This window comes from Eretmochelys imbricata, chromosome 14 (assembly GCF_965152235.1).
Source record: "Eretmochelys imbricata isolate rEreImb1 chromosome 14, rEreImb1.hap1, whole genome shotgun sequence".
In the NCBI taxonomy this organism is placed as follows: domain Eukaryota; kingdom Metazoa; phylum Chordata; order Testudines; family Cheloniidae; genus Eretmochelys; species Eretmochelys imbricata.
In genome coordinates, this window is record NC_135585.1 from 19,357,888 (window position 1) to 19,377,276 (window position 19,389).

A 19,389-nucleotide genomic window follows, 5' to 3' on the forward strand; every position below is an offset into this window, starting at 1 on the left:
AAACTGAAGTAAGGGTGCTCACAGATGGATTTGCACCAGTGTAATTAACTGGTGCAAATCTGTGTAGAGAGGCCTCACTCCACCCCACCAGTGTCCAGGCAACAATCATAGTGACACAGGGGTGAGGCAGCCTTCCAGCCTGGCCCCTGCACTTGGATTGGCAGGGGTTCAGTTTCACCTGCAGAGACAATCAAGTTATTTTGGCTTTATCTGAGAAGTGAGTTTCCTCCAGGATGAATCATCACGTTTCTTTTAAAGGATGCATTTTAGAAATTGGTATCAACTTTAACTAAATTGCTCTTAAAAAAACAATATTAATCTTTTGAATAAAAGGATTTTCTATAACTGGGCATCACACTATACCAGGTTTAGACAAAACCTGTTTAAAATGTAAGGGCTGAATGTATGAGGAAAAATGAAACAGCAAAATAATTTGTATAGGAACCATAGAAACTTGGTTTCAAAATACTGTGCAGTGTTTACTGAAAGTTTTTATAAAGCACAAATATTACCCTCTTGGTATCAGAACATGAAGAAGAACAATGGGATAGTGCAGTGCATATATCAACAATTTGTTTACAAGAGGTTGCCTTGCAAAAAAGTCACTACCACCAGATGTATTTATTTATTCAGCCCCTTTTATTTTGTTATACAACGTCTTCCAAATTCGTAAATAAGCACTTACCTGCTGTGCCAATAACTGTAATGATTTTTTAAAAAAAGAAAGTTGGTAAAAATACCGCACGTAAATAAGGTTCTACCGAGATTTGAACTCGGATCGCTGGATTCAAAGTCCAGAGTGCTAACCATTACACCATAGAACCAAATGGTGCCCCCAATTTCTGTTCTACTGGCTAATAACAATTATTGGCTCACTGGGGAACTCCAAGTCGAGTTTTGCCCACCATCCGTTTAAAATTGAGGTTCTTTGCCACAAAATTTATCTTACAGACTTTATTCTCGGCTAAATCTCACGCCTCACCTGTACAATATGATGATCCCTCTCAGACATTAAAGTGGCAAGGAGCCTTCCTCAGACTGCAGCTTTGATTATTTAAAAAAAAAAGCAAAGAGGTCTCCGGTTTTGATACATACAAACTAGTTCTAACACAGCCCTGTGCATGCAAAAGAACGTGCACGCTGCATTGCTAACGCAGAATTTAGAACTGAATTCCCATGCAAGAAACTGACACGACACAACACAAGCCAACCCGCTTTTGATGCTTACTCAACCAGTGTCAGCTCCACTTTTAAATAAGATTTATGAGGCTGTTTCATTGGGTGCTTTTATTATAAAATATTATAGTTCTAGTAATATTTTAAAGCTAAAATGTGAATAACAAAAGATAAATTCACAGATAGGCCCAACACAGTTAAAGTTAGATAATACATAATTACTTTTGCTATAGTTAGGATTACTTGCATTTCATTATAGAAGGAGCAAATGATTCTTGCCCCATAACTCATACAGACTACAGGATCCTTCTAGCAAAGTTATAATGACCTCACAGTAAAAGCAATTATTAGCCTTGCATATAGTTGAAGGTAATAACAAAAAATCACAAGAAAATAGATAGATATAGCTATAAACAACCTGCAGTTTGTTTTCTCTTTTAAATAAAACTGCCTTTCTATTCATTTTCCAGTGGCATCCAATACATGTATAATAGTCAATGTATAATGTGCCCTTTATTGTTGTTTTCAATATATTTTTCTAATTAAATCCACAGTTCTTATATTTACTTGGCAGTAAAGAAAATATAATAAATAAAATATGAAGACTTTTAGGTTCCACTGAAATAATATTTATATACTTCATATAAGCGCATACTAATAATACTTCCTTGGCAATACTTAGTACAGAAACTAAGTCACACAACAAAACCTGAAAAATGCTAGGTTCCACCGAGATTTGAACTCGGATCGCTGGATTCAGAGTCCAGAGTGCTAACCATTACACCATGGAACCACCTGACTAACCCTTCAGAATTGGTCCTATTGAGGTAACGTCAGAGCGTATGTTCTCGTGAATAGCTGTGGGATTTTTCTCTTACGTATACATTTCCTCACGCATTAATTCTACATATTAACTAAATCCTGAAGTAATCCAGCACAATTTACTTCAGTAATAAACAAACCATTTTTAAAAAGAGCCCAGAAATACGTGGCATTTCTGTCCTGCTTTCAGTGATGACACTGATGCCTTTTTTTTTTTCCCAAAATTCAGCCGGTTGCCTACTTTTCGATGGAATTTCTTACCCATATTGCAATTTTGCACGATGAAATATTTTTGCTTTAAATTATGGACTTTCCGTTTTTGCCCACGTGTTGCATTTTATTCCATGTTTTTACGCTTATAGTTTCCCTTCTGTGCAGTTGAGCGCGACGTATCGAACGTTGAAGCTTTGCTGGCCAAGTAGCATTTTTGCTGTACGTTACCTGTAGCAATTTACAACCCGTTACGCGTTCCGTGCTGCATGACGTATTGTAAGTGGCTTGTAAAGATTTCCCTCATCCCGCAGTCCCACTTTGACATTGTAGATGTTCTTTAGTAACCTAATTTCAGTAAGGAAAAAAGAAAACACTCTGGAAAAATCACAAACTGAATAATGAATTACTTACCCCACCATCTATTCTGAATTATTCCTAATTAAGACCCAATCTTCAACCAGATGGGGGAGGGGGAGGAATGGAATGGGAATCTTGCAAGATGCGGCGCTTTGGGCTCCATGTTTCAGAGCAGATCCCAGGGCAAGTTCAGAGCTGACCAGAGCCAATCCTCCTCACAGCTGCCCTCTCTATTCGCATTAACGTCAGCCTCTTGCAGGATCAGACCCTAAAATGAAAGCATGTAAATCAAATAACGAGTATTAATCATCATAAATTATTGGCAGTAAACGTGTAAAATCAGAGTGAATACTGTGGATAATAACCTATGCCACAGGTTACTATGATAAAGAGAAAAATAACAGATTAAACAATAAGACTGAAACATGAGTCTGGCTATCTGTTTTGTATGTTGGTTTTTGTTTTGTTTTCTCAATGCTTAACACACTAGATTATCCGTAAAAACTCCGTGTACTACCATTAGTACTAATCATAAGTAATAACAGGCTCTTTGTGCATTATTAATTATTATTATTATAGCTGAAGTAATGGTCCATGAAGTACTGTAAACGTTGTAGAGACAAATATATTTTCACTATAAGAAAAGGAGGACTTGTGGCACCTTAGAGACTAACAAATTTATAAGCTTTCTGAGCTACAGCTCACTTCATCGGATGCATACCGTGCCACAAGTACTCCTTTTCTTTTTGCGAATACAGACTAACACAGCTGTTACTCTGAAACCAGTAAATTAAGTGATATTCTATTGCCCAACGGAGCGTTCAGGTGAAATAACTTTAGCTTTAACATGAACATTGAAAGATGTCACTACAATACATTTTTAAAGGAGAAAAAAGGTAAATAGCAGAGGATGAAAGGAGAAAAAAAGTTAAATAGCAGAGGATGGTTTCGATCCATCGACCTCTGGGTTATGGGCCCAGCACGCTTCCGCTGCGCCACTCTGCTGTGTAGTAACCAAGTGTCCAACTATAGCCTTTAGAAAGTGATATATTTAATTTATGAGGTTTTTTTTTTTTTTTTTTTTTTTTTTCTCCCTTTTGCTGGTGCTTGGGCACAATAGCTGAAATTGCTGTGTATATTTTCAGCTCAGCAGCATGCTCCCACCCGCCCTCCCCACACAAATATGCTCCCCCAAAATGTCCTGTGCAATGCTTGGGATACAAACATTCCTTTACCCAGTAAAGTTTAGAGACTAACCAATTTATTTGAGCATGAGCTTTCGTGAGCTACAGCTCACTTCATCGGTTGCATCCGATGAAGTGAGCTGTAGCTCACGAAAGCTCATGCTCAAATAAATTGGTTAGTCTCTAAGGTGCTACAAGTACTCCTTTTCTTTTTGCAAAGACAGACTAACACGGCTGTTACTCTGAAACCAGTAAAGTTTGAGCTTCAGATGTCTCCCTCTGAAATGCCATAATGCGATGGCCATGTCTATCAGGTGAGTTTACCTGCCTCACAGTTTGCCCAGAATGGCAATAAGCCTGGAGATTTCCCTCTTTCCCCAGTTATAAGGGAACAATGACAAATTACACTCTTTCAAATCTATTTTTTGCAGCAACAAACACTGGGACAATATTTTCCTCCCCTAAGCAAAGGGTGGAGGAAAGCACAATGCAGTTCTGCGCTCATTAAGTCCAAAGGTGAAAATGTTGGCCCCCTACCACTCCCCTCTTATGGGCCCATGAAAGTATCTAACAGAAGTCTGTGGTGGTCCCAGTCCCCTATACAGAAATGAATCATTAAATCATTATTTTGAGGTGTCCTGATCAGGGTTTACAAATACCTATGTTGCCCCTTTTCACTCAAGCAGATAGCCAAATTTCAGGGCCTTGAGGATGTTCCACTGACAGGTAAAATTAGATTAAATCTGGTATTTTCTATGTTGAAGTTTTGTTTATTTACAAAGAACATGCGAAGTCCCGTGTCTCCGAAGCAGAAGGAATCAAGAAAAAAAAAAGGAGCATTTTTTTTTAAGCTCACAGCCCCAAGTAGAGTGACCAGATCACAAGAGTAAAATATCAGGACGCATTTTGGGGCGCACAGCCCCAACCGGAGCCATGGGAGGGGGGCGCACAGCCCTAGAAAGCTTCGAGAGGGGTGTACCGCCCCTGCTGCAGCCCCCTGCCGCAATCCATGGGGCAGGGGCTCATGGCCCCAGCTCCAGCCCCCAGCAGAAGCCACGGGGCAGGGGCGCAGGGCCCTGGCTCCAGCCCCCCGCCCCGCTGCTGGCTCAGTCCAGCTAACAATCACCTCACCTCTCAGCAGGGCTGGGAGTGTGGCCCCGGGGACAGAGCAGGGAGTGGGAGAGAGTGTTTGGGAGGTCTGTGGGGGGGTGCTGGGCTGTGAGGAGGTGGAGGGTGCTGGGAAGTGGGGGAGATTTGTGTATTTTGGGGTGCTAGGCAATGGGGGGGCTTGTTGGAGGGGAACTGGGGGCAAGGGGAGGCTGCAGGGTCCTGCCAGCCGCTTCCTGGGAGCTGCGTGGAGCCAGATAGGGAGCCTGCCAGCTCGGGTGACCAGTCCAGCCCCGCACCAAATATCAGGACAAATGGCGTCCCGATCGTACATCAGTTGGGATGCGGGAAAAACAGCTAAATATCGGGACAGTCCTGATTTTATTGGGACATCTGGTCACCCTAGCCCCAAGCCTCTTTAGACAACAGACCCAAAAACTCTCAAACTAGTTTTTCCCAGGATCAAAATGTGCTCAGAGAGTAAAACTCCTAAGCTTTCTTCTTTATTTACCAACTACAGTGAATTTTAACCCAACCCATAATAACGTTGTACCCAGCTAATAACAAGCTACATGGGGGGAAATATTTGATAATTGGACTTTGAATCTAGCAGAGAAAGCTATAACATGAACCAAGTGTTGCAAGTTGAAGATAAATAAATTCATACTAGAAATAAGGCATCAATTTTTAACAGTGAGAGTAATTAAGGAGTCAAACAATTTACCAAGAGTCATGGTGGATTCTTCATCACAGTCAATTATGAAATCAAGATTAGATTGTTTTTTGGAAAATATGTGCTAGGAATTATTTTGCGGAAGTTCTATGACCATAAGCTCAGACCATAAGCTCAGATCACAAAGGTCCCTTCTGGCATGGAAATCTACGAATCATCACAATTATCAAAGGAGGAAAAAGAGGCCCATCCGGGGGATGGAGGCCTCATTACGTTAGGAGATGGACAAATATAAGAAAAACCCACTAACTACCTACCAGATCTTATTGTAACAAGGATAACAATCAGAGACGAATTAAAAAATGAAGAGGATGATTAACAATACATATTTCAGAAATATTTATTTTAATGCAAGACTAAATAATAATAATTAATAATGGGCCATTCAACCCTGGTCTGACCATCATTAAGATGAAAACCCTTGGATTAAGGGACACAGATCATAGGCCTGTAAGCTATTGACTTTGAGAAATTTCAGGTGACCCGCTACCACATCCGATAAGCACACAGGACCCAGCCCTGCCTGGCAAGGACCCTTTTCAGGACTGGCCAACGACAGACAAAGAGGGGGAAGAAGAAGAAGAAGGAGAGGAGGATATCCTTCCACAGGGAGCCCGTTGCCACCCTCACTTCTCCTACTACCTAGAGGTGGGAAGTACCTGGACTCCCACATCGAGGAAGAGCTGAAGGATGGGAAAGGAAAGCCTCATTGGCGCCGGAATGCTTTTTGATAGTGAGGATGCTGAAAGTGAACAAAACTATCCCCAAATTTTTTACCTCATGCTCCCGCCCCACACCCTGCCCCCGCAAAGGCCAGGACTAGGGCTGTCTCTCCAGGAGGCAGGGGACACGGACGGGGTAAGGGAGCTCAGGCTGTGGCCACGGCTGGGGACAGAAACGGGGCCAGGAGAAGATCCCCGTCTTTGTGAATGGCAGCAGGAAATCCCAGCCTGGGGCCAGTAGTTAGGACCTCCGGGCATGGGGCCAGCAGCCAGGACCCCACGTATGCAGCCGGGCACAGCTACAACACCCAGCCCCCACAGAAAATCTGGGGGTAATGCAGCACCCCTCAGACCCCACTTACCGAGCCTATGCCTTCTCTGAAGGGCTCGCCTTCGGCCCTATACCTCCCTAAAGATTCCTCCTCGGTGCCTGGCATCTTGCATGCCCAGCCTGCCTTCAGCAAGATCTAGCAGGAGGCAAACTGGCCAGGAGCCCTCACACAGCACCTAGCTCTCTTCTCCTGGGGGCTCACTGCTTCGCCTTTCACCTCCACCAGGCCCAGAACACCGCACCTGGCGTCTCACGCCCCGGCCCGCCTGCCCTCGGCAAGATCTAGCCGGACGCACACTGGCCAGGAGCCCTCACACACACTTGGCCCGCTTCTCCTCCCGCCCTCTCCCTGCTTGGCTCTTCACCTCTGCCAGCCCCAGAGGACTGCACTCCGGTGACCACAGGGGACTCTGACTCCCAGCATGCCTTGCTCTCATTCGCATACCAAGACCTCTGTCCTCTCCTCCCATAGGGGTGTTTTGTGCTGCCCCACTGGGCAGGGGCAAACTGTATCCAGTTGGAGGAACAAGGACACATGGAGGAAATCGAGGGCTCTGCTCCCATGCGTCTCCCTGGAGTTCCCAGGCCTGCCTCTCTCGCCCTAACTGGGAAGCCTCTATCTTCTGTGGGGTATTTATAGCTTAGGGCCCAAACTCCACCCTGTGCTTGCTTCGGCAGCACATATACTAAAATTGGAACGATACAGAGAAGATTAGCATGGCCCCTGCGCAAGGATGACACGCAAATTCGTGAAGCGTTCCATATTTTCTTTTCCCTGCTCGCAGGCCCTTGGCAGCCGGGGAGGCCCCGCTGGGTGGGCAGGCACCCTGCTGCAGCGCTTCCCGCTTTGCCCCTCGCCTTTCCTGGGAGGGACCCGAGGGGCCTCCTTTGGCGCAACGGCATCTCCTGCGCCTTGCGCTGGGCAGGCACCGCATACCCCACACCCGGCTGCCTCCCAAGCCGGCTCGCAGAGACAAAAGGATCCGCTGCCGCAGACGCCACCCAGCCCTGATTCACAGGGACCCCTTTATGGGACCGCCTAGGCGCCCACAAGCAGAGACGGGGAGGAAGAGGAAGAAGAAGCAGAGGACGATGTCCTTCTGCAGGAACCCCGTCACCACCCCTGCCATCTGGAGGCGGGAAACGCCTGGACTCCCACACCGAGCAAGGGCTGATGAAGAACAGGAAAGGAAAGCCTCGTTCTTCTCTGTAGGCCTCACCTTCGGCCCTTCGCCTCCCTACCGATTCCTCCTCGGCGCCGCGCCTCTCACCCCGCGGCCCGCCTGCTCTCGGCGAGATCCTTTGGCACAGCGGCATCTCCTGTAGCTTGCGCTGGGCAGGCGGGGTCAAACCATACCCAATTGGCGGGCGAAGGACGCATTGAGGTAATCTATGAGATGCCTTTTCACCTCTGTCAGGCGCAGAGGACTGGAGTCCGGAAAGTTCTTGGAACTCTGACTTCTAAGATGCCTTGCTCTCATTTGCATACCAAGACATCCTTCCTCTCATCCCTGAGGGGCATTTTGTGCTGCCCCACCGGGTGGGTGGAAACCATGCGAAGGAGTTCACTCTGGTCATCATGCATGTCCATTGTGTTCCCACGCCTCCCTTGCTTTCCTGCGGTGAAATAGTGCATCATGTTCTGACAGAAAGAAATGTTCAGACTAACTTGTAATGGTCTTCACTCTTTTTAAGAGTCAACACTTCATTTTATGTATTTTTTTCATTTTGGCATCGATGTTGTTTGAAAACAATTTTTAAAAATTTTGTTGCTGAGTGAGCAGGGTGGCACGCTGTTTTGTGAGCATTTCTCATGTTAAATGTTTTTTGTGTAAACAGAAGTATTTTCATTCTAAGTAATTTAGAGATCATTTTCTGGGCCCCCATCCCAATCATGATAATTGCTTAAAATTATGAATTTTGAATCATGAGAAAAATGGGTGTTTTTTTTAATTTCATTTTCATTTCTGAGCGCATAGTTTACTCTGGGGTCAAATTTTCAGGCGTTACTCTGTGGAACCTTTTAAGGCGAGAATGTTTCTTTTTAATGAATACTCCGATTATGAGGTCCAGGGCCTGCAGTTCTTGGAAAAACAGTAAAAAACTGTCATTAGTAACAAACTACTCATTCATGTTGCAAACACGGCACCAGTAGACACTTGAGAGGAAAGCCAGGATCGCGCAGCACCCTTCTGTCGCCACGTATGGCGTTTGTACAGCAAAGGAACTGCAGACGGCCCTGGGCCCTGCATCGGAGATCTGCAGCCTTTTGCAAGCTCTTCTGTCCGTCCTCTGCCCTGTTTCAGCTGCTGGAAGCTGACGGGAGAGGCGTCTCGTGGGGGTGGGGAAGCTCCAAGGACCCACTGGAGAGGGGATGGCAGCTGCTGAAGGGGGATTCGCGCACCCCGCTTGGGGCGCGGGGAGGCAGCAGCAGCTGCGGGCTCCTGGTGCCCCTTGTCTGGGGGGAAAGTGCTTGAGAAAACACTCATCAGCCCGGGGAAGCTACTGAGGGAAAAGCCCGGCGCCTAGCCCGAGGCTCGGGGCGTAAATCGACCTGGAGGTGACCGGTGTGCCTCCAGTCCTGCCCCGCAAGGGGCGTGGCAAACGGATAGGGGCGGAGCCTGGCGTCCCTTGGGGCGGAGTCTGAAGTCCTCACACGATGCTGGGGAAGCTGCTGGGCGAAGCGTTGGGTTTCTCCTTGCGCCCTGGCCCTGCCGTGACGTCATCCGTCAGCGCCAGTCTCGCGGTGTCACGTGGCCCGTGTGTCTGGTAGTGTCGGGACGACAACCCCCCCCCGCCAGCGCATCGGTGTCTCTTCGTTGGTCCCGTGCGCGTTTGCTGCGGCCGGGGCCGGAAACCCCGGCAGGAGGTGAGAGACAGAGCGGGGCGTGGGGTTCGGGTGGGGGTTAAAGTCATGGGAAGGGGGAGGTGTTCCGAGGCGGGGGAGCTACCGCGCGGGGAGGGGCGTCGGGCAGGCACTCTTGGGGGCGGTTGAGAGTCAGGCTGTGGGGGTGAGGAGCTGTGAGTCTGTGGGAGAAGCCGGGGAGGAGTGCTGGCGGGGCTGGATGCGGGGACAGCCGCACCAGGCTGAAGAATAGGGTCTGGAGTCTGTGCTCGGTTATGGGGTAGGGGTTCTCTGCTCTCCCCACCCTCGGGCTGCGTGCCTCTCTTGCACCTCCCAGGTTCCTGTTACAAATGTCCCTTGCTTCTCGTGAGGTGAGGGGTGATGTAGGCAGCAGAGCTAGTGATAATGTTTTTGTCACGGTACCTGGATGCTGTGGCAGGACGAACAGAAAAGTGGAACACAGTGGGCGGCAGGGCTTGTCTTTGCTGTTAAAAAACCTTGGAATTTTTTTATTTCCCGATAACTAGCATGCTTGAGCTATCCCAAGGTAAAAACACAGTGAAGACATCGTGGTACATCAGTTTTAATGTGAGGTTAATTTGCTGAGATCAGCTCTGTCTGGTGCTGATTTCTGTGAATTTACCTCCGATAAATCTGAAGTGCCTTGTGCTCCCTGTGTCTTCACCTCGGTGTCGCTCATGTACCTTAGTTACCTTGAAATTAAAAACACAAGTTTTTGGGGGGAATGAAGACAAATCCTGATATTGATGGTTGTATTTCCGTTACCTGTGGAAACCCATTCGTAGTTTTGCAATATTAAGGGTTACTTGGTATATGAGACTATATGAGAGTACATAGGTACAAATTGGGTTAATGCAGATCAAGATTATTCACAAATGGATCAGTGAATTAAATTATTTACCAATGTTCAGTATGTCTGTTGGGAAAATAGCACAGCAGGGCACAGATTATCCAACAAGTTCTTGGAATGTACTGGAGACAGTTTTTTATTTCAGAAGGTGGAGAAAGCTACTGGGGAGAGGCTGTTTTAGATTTGGTTTTGACAAATAGGGAGGAACTGGTTGAGAATTTGAAAGTGGAAGGCAGCTTGGGTGAAAGTGATCATGAAACAGTAGAGTTTATGATTCTAAGGAATGGTCGGAGGAAGAACAGCAAAATAAAGAGTGGTTTCAGAGTAACAGCCATGTTAGTCTGTATTCGCAAAAAGAAAAGGAGTACTTGTGGCACCTTAGAGACTAACCCATTTATTTGAGCATAAGCTTTCGTGAGCTACAGCTCACTTCATCGGATGCATACTGTGGAAAGTGTAGAAGATCTTTTTATATACACACAAAGCATGAAAAAATACCTCCTCCCACCCCACTCTCCTGCTGGTAATAGCTTATCTAAAGTGATCACTCTCCTTACAATGTGTATGATAATCAAGTTGGGCCATTTCCAGCACAAATCCAAGGTTTAACAAGAACGTCTGAGGTGGGGGTAGGAAAAAACAAGGGGAAATAGGTTACCTTGCATAATGACTTAGCCACTCCCAGTCTCTATTCAAGCCTAAGTTAATTGTATCCAATTTGCAAATGAATTCCAATTCAACAGTTTCTCGCTGGAGTCTGGATTTGAAGTTTTTTTGTTGTAATACAGCAACTTGCATGTCTGTAATCGCGTGACCAGAGAGATTGAAGTTATATCTGGTTTATGAATGTTATAATTCTTGACATCTGATTTGTGTCCATTTATTCTTTTACTGTCCAGTTTTGACCAATGTACATGGCAGAGGGGCATTGCTGGCACATGATGGCATATGCCAACAGCTCTCGTCCCCTAACGCCCCAACTCTACTTGCGCTCTATTGATGACATCATCTGGACCCATGGAAAAGAAGCCCTTGAGGAGTTCCACCATGATTTCAACAATTTCCATCCCACCATCAACCTCAGCCTGGTCCAGTCCACACAAGAGATCCACTTCCTGGACACTACAGTGCTAATAAATGATGGTCACATAAACACCACCCTATACCAGAAACCTACTGACTGCTATTCCTACCTACATGCCTCCAGCTTTCACCCTGACCACACCACACGATCCATCGTCTACAGCCAAGCTCTGCGATACAACCGCATTTGCTCCAACCCCTCAGACAGAGACAAACACCTACAAGATCTCTATCAAGCATTCTTACAACTACAATACCCACCTGCGGAAGTGAAGAAACAGATTGATAGAGCCAGAAGAGTTCCCAGAAGTCACCTACTACAGGACAGGCCTAATAAAGAAAATAACAGAACGCCACTAGCCGTCACCTTCAGCCCCCAACTAAAACCCCTCCAACGCATTATTAAGGATCTACAACCTATCCTGAAGGATGACCCAACACTCTCACAAATCTTGGGAGACAGGCCAGTCCTTGCCTACAGACAGCCCCCCAACCTGAAGCAAATACTCACCAGCAACCACATACCACACAACAGAACCACTAACCCAGGAACCTATCCTTGCAACAAAGCCCGTTGCCAACTGTGCGCACATATCTATTCAGGGGACACCATCACAGGGCCTAATAACATCAGCCACACTATCAGAGGCTCGTTCACCTGCACATCCACCAATGTGATATATGCCATCATGTGCCAGCAATGCCCCTCTGCCATGTACATTGGTCAAACTGGACAGTCTCTACGTAAAAGAATAAATGGACACAAATCAGATGTCAAGAATTATAACATTCATAAACCAGTCGGAGAACACTCCAATCTCTCTGGTCACGCGATTACAGACATGAAAGTTGCTATATTACAACAAAAAACCTTCAAATCCAGACTCCAGCGAGAAACTGTTGAATTGGAATTCATTTGCAAATTGGATACAATTAACTTAGGCTTGAATAGAGACTGGGAGTGGCTAAGTCATTATGCAAGGTAACCTATTTCCCCTTGTTTTTTCCTACCCCCACCTCAGACATTCTTGTTAAACCTTGGATTTGTGCTGGAAATGGCCCAACTTGATTATCATACACATTGTAAGGAGAGTGATCACTTTAGATAAGCTATTACCAGCAGGAGAGTGGGGTGGGAGGAGGTATTTTTTCATGCTTTGTGTGTATATAAAAAGATCTTTTACACTTTCCACAGTATGCATCCGATGAAGTGAGCTGTAGCTCACGAAAGTTTATGCTCAAATAAATGGGTTAGTCTCTAAGGTGCCACAAGTACTCCTTTTCTTTTTGCAAAATAAAGAGTGGATTTCAAAAAGGCAGACTTCAGCAAACTCAGGGGAAGCAAGTCTAAGGGAAAAAGCAACTGAAGACAGTTGGCAGTTTTTCAGAGAGACATTATTAAGGGCACAAGAGCAAACTATCCCACTGCACAGGAAAGGTAGGAAGTATGGCAAGAGACCACCCTAGCTTACCCAGGAGATCTTCAATGATCTAAAAATCAAAGAAGAGTCATACAAAAAGTGGAAACTAGATCAAATTACAAAGGATGAATATCAATGAGTAACACAAGTATGTAGAGACAAAATTAGAAAGGCCAAGGCACAAAAAAGATCAAACTAGCTAGCGACATAAAGGGTAACAAGAAGACATTCTACAAATACATTTAAAACAAGAGGAAGATCAAGGATAGGGTAGGCCCATTACTCAATGAGGGGGGGAAAACAATAACAGAAAATGTGGAAATGGCAGAGGTGCTTAACGACTTCTTCGTTTCGGTTTTCATCAAGAAGGTTAGTGGTGATTGATTGCCAGTGAAAATGAGGTAGGATCAGAGGCTAAAATAGGGAAAGAACAAGTAAAAATTACGTAGACAAGTTAGATGTCTTCTAGTCACCAGGGCCTGATGAAATGCATTCTAGAATACACAAAGAGCTGACTGAGGAGATATCTGCGCCATTAGCGATTATCTTTGAAAAGTCAAGGAAGATGGGAGAGATTCCAGAAGACTGGAAAATAGCAAATAGTACCAATCTATAAAAAGGGAAATAAGTACAAACTGGGGAATTACAGACTAGTCAGATTAACTTCTGTATCTGGAAAGATAATGGAGCAAATAATTAAGAAATCAATTTGCAAACATCTAGAAGATAATAAGGTGATAAGCAACAATCAGCATGGATTTGTCAAGAACAAATCATGTCAAACCAACCTGATAGCTTTTTTTGACAGGGTAACAAGCCTTGTGGATAGGGGGGAGTGGTAGTGGTATATCTTGACTTTACTAAAGCTTTTGTTACTGCCTCACATGACTGTCTCTCAAACAAACTAGGGTATTGTAACCTAGATGGAGCTACTATAAGGTCGGTGCATAACTGTTTGGAAAACTTCCCAGAGAATAGTTATCAGTGGTTCAGTCCTGCTGGAAGGGCATAATGAGTGGTGTCCTGCAGGGATCAGTTCTGGGTCCGGTTCTGTTCAATATCTTCATCAATGATTTAGAAAATGGCATAGAGTACACTTATAAAGTTTGTGGATGATGCCAAGCTGGGAGGGGTTACAAGTGCTTTGGAGGATAGGATTAAAATTCAAAATATCTGGACAAACTGAAGAAATGGTCTGATGAAATTCAATAAGGACAAATGTAAAGTACTCCACTTAGGAAGGAACAATCAGTTGCACACATCAAAAATGGGATATGACTGCTTAGGAAGGAGTAGTGCGGAAAGGGATCTCGTGGTCATAGTGGACCACAAGCTAAATGTGAGTCAACAGTGTAACACTGTTGCAAAAAAAGCGAATGTCATTCTGGGATGTATTAGCAGGAGTGTTGTAAGCAAGACACGAGAAGTAATTCTTCCGCTGTACTCCGCACTGATTAGGGCACCACATTTCAGGAAAGTCCAGAAAAGAGCAACAAAAATGATTAAAGGTCTAGAAAACATGACCTATGAGGGAAGATTGAAAAAATCAGGTTTGTTTAGTCCGGAGAAGAGAAGACTGAGAGGGGACTTAAGTTTTCAAGTACATAAAAGGTTGTTACAAGGAGGAGGGAGAAAAATTGTTCTTCTTAACCTCTGAGGATAAGTCAAGAAGCAATGGGCTTAAATTGAAGCACGGGAGGTTTAGGTTGGACATTAGGAAAAACTTCCTAACTGTCAGGGTGGTTAAGCAATAAATTGCCTAGGGAGGTTGTGGAATCTCCATCATTGGAGATTTTTAAGAGCACGTTAGACAAACACCTGTCAGGAATGTTTTAGATAATATTTAGTCCTGCCATGAGTGCAGGGGTCTGGACTAGATGACCTCTCAAGGTCCCTTCCAGTTCTGTGATTCTATGTCTGTGTATCTATTTATTTTGTTTGCAAACATTCTCAAAACAGGATTTTGTTCATATTAATACTCTTGAACAAAACAAGTAATTTGAATGTCCATAAACAAATTGTCAGTTGGAATCAGTAATGTGTGACATCAATCTTCAATTACGTATTGTATTTTTATATTATTATTTGAATTTTTTTTATTACCAAACACTTTGGGCAACAATCAGTAGGTTGAAAATGTTTGTATAAACTTTTCTGTGAACAGTTACCAAATCTTTGCCTAGCTCTAGCAGCACTGGCATAGGGTCTGCTACTGTTTGTAAAATCATCCTTTATATTTAAATATGAAATAAATTGATGAGCTTGATTCATGCTCATGAAGAGCAAGACAGTGTGTTGCTAAAGCAGAATTGTAAAAATCTAACTGTTCAAAGTATTAATGCTAAACACGTAATTTGGAGCTTTTGGTCGGGAGTTCAAATTGAATATCGCAAAGAATTTGTGAAGTGATTAGTTAAGGTCTTTGTTTTGAACATGTGAAGCACTACGTAAGCACTAATTATGACGGTTGCTTTTGCTGACATTCTTTCTCTTTAATATTTAAAAGCCAACAATGCCGAGAAAAAGATGCGCAAGACCAACAAAATTACCGTCTTCAGAAAAGAAAACCAGGAGAGAAATTATTGATAAAAGGGTGGCGTACACAAGGATATACTTGGGGAATCAAATTGGCCGATGGCTGACCTTAAGGGAAAAACTGGATTTCAAAAGTGACACAGACCTTGCAGGATTTTTGCTGGATCTGTAAGTAAAATAGTACCCCACCTGCATGAATATGAAACTAATCACCTTTTTTTTTTATTATAATTATTATTTTGCATATTAGATAGAAGTGGTAGAAGGTTCCCAGGATGGTGGCAGGAGACTCCAGGAGGAATTTGCCTTTGATGTCCTGTTCCCCTCAAAATCCAACTCCATCATAGTACCATTTCAGAATGTGGGAATTACCATACTGGAGGAGACCAGCTGTCTCTATTGTTTAGTAGTCATCAGTATCAGCTACTTTAGAGGAAGGTTCCAAAAAACCCTGCAGTCCCAATTATGGAATAGTCTTACTCCAGGTAGATTGTCTTCTTAACTCCCCAGAGATTGATTTATGCCCTGAAGCTTTCCAAAACTCTTGATTTTATTTTTAAATTTTTTCTTAAACATCTCGATATTTTTGTTATATGTATGTTCAATTCTCTTTTTGAATCTTGTTATATTTCTGGCCTCAATTATATCTTTTGTCAGCAAGTTTGATAGGCAAATAGTGTTGTGTTAAATTTTCATCAATTCTATATTTGTCACCTTTCAGTTTCGGTGAGTGATCCCTTGTTTTTGTAAAATGAGAGGGTGAGTAGCAGTGACTGATCTACTTTCTCAGAACCGGTCATTAGTTTGTACACCTTTACTACATCTCTTCCTTATTTACCCCCTCTCTAAGGTGTGAGTTTTTTTTAGTGTCCTCTTATGAAGATAGTCCATGGCTGTAATAATTCTTATTGTCCATCTCTGAATCCCCTCTTTATTTCTACTACATCTTTTTGAGATGGGGTGACCAGAACTAAACAGAGTATTCTAGGTAAGATTGTACCATTAGTTAATAGCTATATATAGTTTTAATTATTCTCCATCTTATTCCTTATGCATCCTAACAATTGTCCTTTTCTGACTGCTGCTGAGCAACAGGTCTCCATTGAGGTGTCCATACTGATGCACAGGTTTTTTTTCTTGAGCTGGCAGATAAGTTTAAATACACTGAGTTCTAAATTATTCATTCTAATGGGCATTATTTTGCATTTGGCAACACTGAATTCCATCTGCCATTGTGTTGCCCATTCAACTAACTTGATTAGGTCTCTTTGAAGGTCCTAATAGTCTTTAGTCTTCACTAACCCAAGTAATGTTGTGTCATCTGTAAATTCAGCCATGTCATTACTCACTGCCTTTTTTCCAGATCACTAATAAACACTCGTTCTTGCTGTACTCAACGGTTAACCTTGTGCTATGTTGAATATTGGGATTCTTCTTTGAGTGATTGTCCACGTGGATTCCATTCGTGCTGTGCATATGTCCCAGGTACACAATATCATATTCTTTTGGCCAGCAGTGTCTACTGAGGCTGTACCAACTCACTAGATATCCTTATGCCCCCTCACTGAGGACATAAAGGGCAGCGTGAGTCCAACTAGCTCTCAGTTCCTTCTTACCGCCCATGTCACAAAAGACTGAACCGCTGCAGTTTCCTTGCTTCTCTGCACACTTCACTAGTATAGTGTGTGTGTCTTTAGGATAGTTAATTATTATATAGTTAGTGTTAGTCTTTTGTCATTGGCATAAAAAAACCTTTTTAATTAAATACTTAAAGGCAGCCCCATCTTCCTTAGTTTTGCAGATCAGTGGTCAAACCCTGCATCTGGATCCAAATTCCTGCAGCATCCTGGATGCTGGATTGTAGAAACCCACCAAAAGAAGCTATTCAGCTGAAGTTCAGAACATTGTGCTCCAAAGCTGAAAAGCCTCAGCTAGACTAACTTAAAAAACCTAGTGGGAGAGGTTTGTTTTTTGAGCATCTCAGCACCAGCTTTCTGTCCTGAGAACATCTCAGCAATATTGGATTGTTTTTTAGTCCTGAAACAATCTGGGCCTTCCTGTCAGTATCATAAGGGTCTGTCTAGCAGCAATACAATGGTAAGGTTCCTTCAGGGCTTTACTCATGTTTTTTCCCCATCCCTCTTGGGACCTCAGTATAATATTGGCAGGGTTGGCGAGTTCCCTGCTTTGAGCCCTTTGTAACCTGTTCCCTCTACCATTTATCTATAAAATTTGCCTTTTTAGTGGCTGTTACATCAGCTTACAGGGTTGGAGAGATTCAGGCCCTCATGGCAGGTCCACCTTATACAGTGTTCTATAAGGACAGAGTAAATCTCAGGCCTCATCCCAAGTTCCTGCTTAAATTTGTTTAGAAATTCCATGTAAAACAATTCATTCATCTCCCAGTTTTCTTTTGCTAGCCTCATTCAGCCCCCAGGGAAACTAAACTTCACACACTCGATGTAGTAAGTTAACTGTCTGTGTGTATTGTCAGGACAAAACCAATCAGAAACATACCTCAACTGTTAGTGGCCTTTGAAAAGGTGACTGCAATATTAGGTCAAATATCCTCTTAGAAATTATCTAAGTGGGTCTCCAACTGTATAAGGACATGTTATGATTTAAGTAGATTAGGTCCATTACATCCAGCCATGTAAGAGCTCATTGCACCAGAGTTTAGGCAGCCTCTAATGCCTGCTTGAAGATTGTCGATTTCTGAAATCTTCTAGGGAAGCTACGTGTTGCTTGACCCACACTTTTACAGGATGCTTCCCTTTGGTAGAGGCGTCCAGATTGTATCCTTGCTTTGGTAGTGCTGTTCTGCAGTCATTGTTTAAGTTGGACTCCTACACGTCTCCAAGCAAAGAGAAGCTTGTTAGTCATAAAGAGTGGAATCTTGTTCAGTCACTCAAACAAGAAAGAAGTTACTTACTTTACACTAACTTCAAGAGGTTGTCCACATAGATTCCATGATCCACCCTCATTCCCTGTTACCACAAAATCCTACTCCTCTGGAATTCGGTATTGGCAAAGAAACTGAGGATGGTTGGGCCCATTCTTCCCTTTATGGTTGGGTGGGGTATGAGGGCATCTAGGGCGCACACATGGCCCAAATAGACATGGCTCGCCAAATAATCTGATCTTGCGTGCATGCAGTCCATGTGTGCCAAGAGTGGAATCCACATGGACAACATATCTCAAAGAACCACAGTTATCTAAGGTAAGACATTTCATGATTGGCTAGTTCCTTTTTTTTTTCTTTTATCTCCTTATGCTGTGGATCTGGTTGCACTCAGCAGAGTTTGTGAAGAAGAGGGGTGGAGAAGGACGGGTTTTGTTGAATGGAAGGCTGAACAGGGACAGATGGTGAAGGGGAGGAAGTAAAAGGAGCTCGTGTGACTCAACAGCTTGCCTCTCTCTCCAATAGAAGTTGGTCCAACAAAAGATATTACCTCACCCACCTTCTCTAATTAGACATGTGACAGTCATCACTCTGACCACTCTGCTTGATCGGTTGTATTTTTTTACCTCCACCCTGCATCTTTCTGTTTTTAGACAGTAATGTCTTGGGATGTGGACTGTGTGATCTCATGGCTGTGCAGTGTCTACCATGTTTTGGGTGCTGCTTGTATATAACTACCATCCTTTTAATTCTTGTAGCTATGACAATGATGATCAATTACCTAAAGAAGCAGTAATCTCCTTACCTGAAGATATGAGAATTGTAACTGCAAAAGAAGAAAGAGATTTACATGATGACTCCTCTTCAGCAGAGATTGTTGGAATGTTAGTGATATTACTTTATTTTATGCAATTGATATTCATAAAGATAGATGTAGAATACAAGTCTTCTAGCCTTCTCTTAAGTTAATTTTGCTTTATTGTCTTATATCAGATTTATGGCATTTTATGCTCTGGTGTATCCTAATAAGAAGAATGCATATTCTTTTAAAAGGTGTCCACACCAAACCCATTGGTCTGCCTGTCAG

The 19,389-nt window shown here is 43.6% G+C and overlaps 1 protein-coding gene and 4 non-coding genes across 8 annotated transcripts in view; 2 read left to right on the top strand and 3 right to left on the bottom strand.

Moving 5' to 3' along the window:
- Positions 1-752: 752 nt before the first annotated feature.
- Positions 753-824, bottom strand: TRNAQ-UUG (transfer RNA glutamine (anticodon UUG)). The gene has a single exon. It is a non-coding gene; the product is annotated as a tRNA-Gln (tRNA).
- Positions 825-1,897: 1,073 nt separating this feature from the next.
- On the bottom strand, positions 1,898-1,969 carry TRNAQ-CUG (transfer RNA glutamine (anticodon CUG)). The gene has a single exon. It is a non-coding gene; the product is annotated as a tRNA-Gln (tRNA).
- A 1,532-nt stretch (positions 1,970-3,501) lies between these two features.
- On the bottom strand, positions 3,502-3,573 carry TRNAM-CAU (transfer RNA methionine (anticodon CAU)). The gene has a single exon. It is a non-coding gene; the product is annotated as a tRNA-Met (tRNA).
- A 3,734-nt stretch (positions 3,574-7,307) lies between these two features.
- LOC144275337 (U6 spliceosomal RNA) lies at positions 7,308-7,414 on the top strand. The gene has a single exon (XR_013348016.1). It is a non-coding gene; the product is annotated as a U6 spliceosomal RNA (small nuclear RNA).
- Positions 7,415-9,376: 1,962 nt separating this feature from the next.
- Positions 9,377-19,389, top strand: part of LOC144274567 (uncharacterized) — a 52,212-nt gene continuing 42,199 nt past the window's right edge. For all 4 annotated transcript variants that reach the window (XR_013347894.1, XR_013347893.1, XR_013347895.1 and 1 more), the window contains exons 1-3: positions 9,377-9,514; positions 15,372-15,568; positions 19,061-19,186. The gene's annotated coding sequence lies outside the window, so the exon portion shown is untranslated. The remainder of the gene's footprint in view (positions 9,515-15,371; positions 15,569-19,060; positions 19,187-19,389) is intronic.